Source organism: Pristiophorus japonicus, chromosome 22 (genome assembly GCF_044704955.1).
Source record: "Pristiophorus japonicus isolate sPriJap1 chromosome 22, sPriJap1.hap1, whole genome shotgun sequence".
Lineage (NCBI taxonomy): Eukaryota > Metazoa > Chordata > Chondrichthyes > Pristiophoridae > Pristiophorus > Pristiophorus japonicus.
The window spans coordinates 62655183-62662029 of NC_091998.1; positions in this window are offsets into that span (position 1 = coordinate 62655183).

The following is a 6847-nucleotide window of genomic DNA, read 5'->3' on the forward strand; positions in this document are numbered from 1 at the left end:
CACAGCAGGAGGGGCGAAGGAGTGGCAAGAGTTTGTAGAAGGAAGTGACCGGGGCCCAGAAGAGGCATGAGTCTGGGGCCCAGAAGAGGCAAACGTCTATGCAGCAGAGCTAGTCTCCAGTTGTCTTGGTTAACCCTTGCCACTGGATCAAGACCTAGCTCTGTCAAGCCCGTGTGGTGGCTGGTGTGCAACGGCCACACACGTTAAAAAAAAATCCAAGCACTGGCATCTTCCACCCACCAAGATGTAGTTCGGGATCTGGAATATTAGGTCCTTCACTGAAACACCTGTGAACTCATTCCTTTTTGGCGTGGAAGTAAGTCATCCTCGCTTCGAGGGACGGCCTATGCTGATGCTATTCTTTCATTAATCTTATCCAATTTTTCATATGGTGAAAGAGAGAAACTGTTCCCATTGGCTGAAAGGGTCGAGAGCTAGAGGACACAGATTTAAGGTGATTGGCTGAAGAACCAAAAGCAACATGAGGACAGACTTTTTTAAACAGCAACACGTTGGAGTTCAGAAGAATGAGAGGTGATCTTATTGAAACCTATAAGATAATGAGAGGGCTCGACAGGGTGGCTGCAAAAAGGATATTTGCACTCATAGGGGAAACTAAAACGAGGGGACATAGTCTTAGAATAAGGGGCCGTCCATTTAAAACTGAGATGAGGAGAAATTTCTTCTCTCAGAGGGTTGTAAATCTGTGGAATTCTCTGCCCCAGAGAGCTGTGGAGGCTGGGTCATTGAATATATTTAAGGCGGAGATAGACAGACTTTTGAGCAATAAGGGAACAAGGGGTTATGGGGAGCAGGCAGGGAAGTGGAGCTGAGTCCATGATCGGATCAGCCATGATCTTATTGAATTGCAGAGCAGACACAAGTGGCCAAATGGCCTACTCCTGCTCCTACTTCTTATGTTCTTATGGTTATGATCTGGAATGCAATGCCTGAAAGGGTGGTGGAGGCAGATTCAATCGTGGCTTTCAAAAGGACAATTAAATAAGTACTGAAGGAAAAAAATTGAAGGGCTATGGGGAATGGGCGGAAAGTGGGACTAGCTGAGGTGCTTTTGCAGAGAGCTGGCACAAGCTCGATGGGTTGAATGATTACATTCTGTGCTGTAACCATTCTATGATTCTATGTGTATTGGTAGCAATAAGGTTGTTCTGGAGGCCCCTTTAGTTACCAATGTGGAAATTACTTATGTGAGACTCTTATTCAGCGTACATATGTAGTTCCCATGAACCTTGCTGGGACCAGTGGCGAGAGTGCTACCCACTGAGCCACAGCTGAGACTTAGAGTCAATGTACCTTTAAAACCAAATGCATGTAATTCATAGTCACTGGATTATCTTAGTAATAAATTGCTTCCAAAAAGAAGCCTACAGTGCAAGTGCCACTGTAAGAGGGCGTCTATATCAGGATACCATTAACAGGTATGAGGTGGTATTTGTTTTGGGGTTTTGTTGATGCCAGATGTAAGGTAATTTGCAGCTTGTGTAATGTTAATGTGGTTGGGGAAAGTTTAGACACCATGGCTGATCATCAGCTGTGTCAGGCCTGACTGCACGTGACGATTGCTCTTGTCTGCTACCCTTCAGTCCACTTCCCCAAGGTTATACATGAACCCCCACCCCTGCCCCTTGCCCACTACTGGCAGTCCCCTCCAGTACTTCACCCCAGTGCTATCCAGCTCAAAATACTCTCGCCGGCTATAGTCCCAGGTTTGGAAGGGCAGAACCTACAACTGTACTGCTGGGTGCTTTTCACACTTCAAGGTCATAGTTTAATTTAAAATTCAGTTGGAGAGTGAGAAACCAATGTCCTAAGCTTAAATAAAGAAAATTGCAAAGGTATGAGGGCAGAGTTGGCTAAAGTAGACTGGGAAAATAGACTAAAGTATGGGATGGCAGACATTTAAGGAGATATTTAATAACTCGCAACAAAAATATATCCCAATGAGAAGGAAAGACTGTTTGAAGGGATAACCATCCGTGGCTAACTAAGGATATAAGGGATGGTATCAAATTGAAATTCAAAGGCATACAATGTAGCCAAGGCTAGTGGGAGGCCAGAGGATTGGGAAACTTTTAAAAGCCAGCAAAGAACGACTAAAAAAATGATAAAGAGAGGGAAGATAGATTATGAAAGTAAACTAGCATAAATATAAAAACAGATAGTAAAAGTTTCACGGGTACATAAAAATGAAAAGAGTGGCTAAAGTAAATGTTGGTCCCATGGAGGATGAGACTGGGGAATTAATAACGGAGAACAGGGAAATGGCGGAGACATTGAACAAATATTTTGTATCGGTCTTCACGGTAGAAACTTTGTCAAACATGATTTCCCTTTCATAAAACCATGCTGACTCTGCTTAATTGAATTATGTTTTTTCAAATGTCCTGCTACTGCTTCCTTAATAATGTACTCCAGCATTTTCCCAACAACAGATGTTAGGTTAACTGGTCTATAGGTTCCTGCTTTCTGTCTGTCTCCTTTTTTAAATAGGGGCGTTACATTTGCAGTTTTCCAATCCGCTGGGACCTCCCCAAAATCCAGGGAATTTTAGATTACAACCAATGCATCCGCTCTCTCTGTAGCCACTTCTTTTAAGACCCTAAGATGTAAGCCATCAGGTCAGGGGCCTTGCGTGCCTTTAGTCCCATTATTTCACTGAGTACTACTTCTTTAGTGATAGTGATTGTATTAAGTTCAAAAAACATCCCAATAGTGGACAATCAAGGGGCTATAGGGAGGGAGGAACTTCATACAATCACTATCACTAAAGAAGTTGTTCTCGGTGAAATAATAGGACTAAAGGCACGCAAGGCCCCTGACCTGATGGCTTACATCTTTGGGTCTTAAAAGAAGTGGCTGCAGAGATAGTTGATGCATTGGTTGTAATCTAAAATTCCCTGGATTCTGGGGAAGTCCCAGCGGATTGGAAAACTGAAAATGTAACGCCCCTATTTAAAAAAGGAGGCAGTCAAAAAGCAGGAAACTATAGACCAGTTAGCCTAACATCTGTTGTTGGGAAAATGCTGGAGTCCATTATTAAGGAAGCAGTAACAGGAAATTTGAAAAAACATAATTCAATTAAGCAGAGTCAGCATGGTTTTATGAAAGGGAAATCATGTTTGACAAATTTTCTGGAGTTCTTTGAGGATGTAACGGGCAAGGTGGATAAAGGGGAACCAGTGAATGTGGTGTATTTGGATTTTCAGAAGGCATTTGATAAGGTGCCACATAAAAGGTAACTACACAAGGTAAAAGTTCACAGGGTTGGGGGTAATATATTAGCATGGATAGAGGATTGGCTAACTAACAGAAAACAGAGTCGGGATAAATGGGTCATTTTCCAGTTGGCAAACAGTAACTAGTGGGATGCCACAGGGATTGGTGCTGGGGGCTCAACTATTCACCATCTATATTAATGACTTGGATGAAGAGACCGAGTGTAATGTAGCCAAATTTGCTGATTATACAAAGATGGACGGGAAAGCAAATTGTGAAGAGGACACAAAAAATCTGCAAAGGGATATAGTCAGGCTAAGTAAGTGGGCAAAAGTCTGGCAGAGGGAGTATTATGTGAAAAAATGTGAGGTTATCCACTTTGGCAGAAAAACAGAAAAGCAAATTGTAATTTAAATGGAGAAAAATTGCAAAGTGCTGCAGTACAGGGGGACCTGGGGGTCACTGTGCATGAAACACAAAATGTTAGATGCAGGGAGGGAGTTCCAGAGCTTAGGGCAGCTGAAGGCACGGCCACTGATGGTTGAGCAGTTATAATCGGGGATGCTCAAAAGGGCAGAATTTGAGGAGCGCAGACATCTCGTGGGGTTGTGGGGCTGAAAGAGATTACGGAGATAGGGAGGAGCGAGTCCACGGTGGGGTTTGTAAACAAGGATGAGAATTTTGAAATCGAGGCGTTGCTTAACCGGGATCCAATGTAGGTCAGCGAGCACAGGGGGTGATGGGTGATCGGGACTTGGTGCGAGTTAGGATACAGGCTGCCTAGTTTCAGAAGACCTTAAGTTTACGTAGGTTAGAATGTGGGAGGCCAGCCAGGAGTGCATTGGAGTAGTCAAGTCTGGAGGTAACAGAGTCATGAATGAGGGTTTCAGCAGCGGATGAGCTGAGGCAGGGGTAGGGGGCGGACGATGTTACGGAGGTGGAAATAGGCGGTTTTAGTTATGCTGCGGATATGAGGCCAAAAGCTCATTTCAGGGTCAAATATGGTGCGTAGGTTGCGAACAGTGTGGCTGAGGGAGAAAAGAAGTGAAGATATCTCCATGATAAAATTTTGATCATACTTGGGTGGGCGGTAGAGAATGAGAATTTTAAATGAGAGGTGAGAGGTGGAATAAAGTGAGATTTCAAAGGAGGAAAAATGCTGGAGGAGTTGGGGCATAGACCAAAGTGTGATTTGGTGATGAGAGCCACACCGCCACAGAGGTCTGGGCGGGGCAAGTGGTGGAAGGTGGAGCCTTGCGGGGAGGCTTTGTTTAAAGGTAAGGTGTCATCACCCCTCAGCCAAGTATGGCCATGAATGTTGGCATTTATTGCAAGGGGGAATGGAGTATAAAAGTAGGGACGTCATGCTACAACCGTACAGGGCATTGGTAAGACTACATCTGGAGTACTGCGTACAGTTTTGGTCTCCTTATTTAAGGAAGGATATACTTGCATTGGAAGCAGTTCAGAGAAGGTTCACGAGGTTGATTCCTGAGATGAAGGGGTTGTCGTATGAAGAAAGGTTGAGCAGGTTGGGTCTGTACTCATTGGAGTTTAGAAGACTGAGCGGTGATCTTATTGAAACATATAAGATTCTGAGGGGGCTCAACAGGGTAGATGCAGAGAAGATGTTTCCCCTCGTGGGGGGAATCTAGAACTAGGAGGCATAGTTTCAGAATAATGGGTCGCCCATTTAAAACGGAAATGAGGAGGAATTTCTTCTCTCAGAGGGTCATGAATTGGTGGAATTCTCTGCCCCAGAGAGCAGTGGAGGCTGGGTCATTGAATGTATTTAAGGTGGAGATAGACAGATTTTTGAAAGATAAGGGAGTCAAGGGTTATGGGGAGCGGGCAGGGAAGTGGAGTTGAGGCCAAGATCAGATCAGCCATGATCTTATTGAATGGCGGAGCAGGCTCAAGAGGCCGAATGGCCAACTCCTGCTCCTATTTCTTATGTCGATGCAATCATCCACAATAAGCTCATGGATGGCAAGGGCCTTGTTCATAAGTGACTGGATATTCTGCAAGGAGATCTGCAGAGAGGATAGGTGATGGCTGATCCTCTGCCAGCATCCACAGGGTCAGCGCTTGGAGGGGTGAGTTGGACGGGAAGGAGATTGGCAAGGTTAGCCCCCCGCATGCAAGCTGGACAGCAAGGTCGGTGAGAGAGCAGGATGGGACAAGTGAGGTTGCTGCTTGTGAGGAGACAGCCACGAGTGCCACAGTGGGCCTTTCGGAGGATGCCAAGAGAGGCAGAGAGGGAAGCTGCAGGCTTGTCTAAAAGGAAGTTGAGCCCGGGACGGCGGCAAGAGAGTAGGAAAGTCAAAGAATAATGAAGGATTGGGGTAGGGATTTGGGAGGACAGAGTATCCGAGAGAGGAGAGATGAAAGGCGGTATGACATAGAAACATAGAAAATAGTTGCAGGAGTAGGTCATTCGGCCCTTCGAGCCTGCACCACTGTTCAATAAGATCATGGCTGATCATTCACCTCAGTACCCCTTTCCTGCTTTCTCTCCATACCCCTTGATCCCTTTAGCCGTAAGGGCCATATCTACTCCCTCTTGAATATAACTAATGAACTGGCATCAACAATTCTCTGCGGTAGATAATTCCACAGGTTAACAACTCTCTGCGTGAAGCATTTTCTCCTCATCTCGGTCCTAAATGGCTTACCCCTTATCCTTAGACTGTGACTCCTGGTTCTGGACTTCCCCAACATCGGGAACATTCTTCCTGCATCTAACCTGTCCAATCCCATCAGAATTGTATATGTTTCTATGCGATCCCCTCTCATTCTTCTAAACTCCAGTGAATACAGGCCCAGTCGATCCAGTCTCTCCTCATATGTCAGTCCTGCCATCCCGGGAATCAGTCTGGTGAACCTTTGCTGCACTCCCTCAATAGCAAGAACGTCCTTCCTCAGATTAGGAGACCAAAACTGCACACAATATTCCAGGTGAGGCCTCACCAAGGCCCTGTACAACTGCAGTAAGACCTCCCTGCTCCTGTACTCAAATCCCCTAGTTATGAAGGCCAACATACCATTTGCCTTCTTCACCGCCTGCTGTACCTGCATGCCAACCTTCAATGACTGATGTACCATGACACCCAGGTCTCGTTGCACCTCCCCTTTTCCTAATCTGCCGCCACTCAGATAATATTCTGCCTTCCTGTTTTTGCCACCAAAGTGGATAACCTCACATTCATCCACATTATACTGCATCTGCCATGCATGATGACGACAGCAGAGACTGGTCAGGGAGGGATAGAGAGAAAAGAAAAAACGGGAGAAGGAAGTGGAAATAGAAGTGAACGGCTCGGGTCCGAAGCGGCAGCCAAAATGCGCCACAAATAGACACGGGATAAAACTTAATTTACATAGTAAATCATCATCATCATAGGCAGTCCCTCGGAATCGAGGAAGATTTGCTTCCACTCTAAAAATTAGTCCTTAGGTGACTGAACAATTTACATAGTGAATAGGAAATAGTTTGATGACAATAGTAGAATAAAGATCAATTATATTAAAACAAAATTGATTAATATATAGATTAATTATAAGTAAAGTTAAAACTCAGAAGTTGAGTAAGTGAAGAGTTAAATCATTC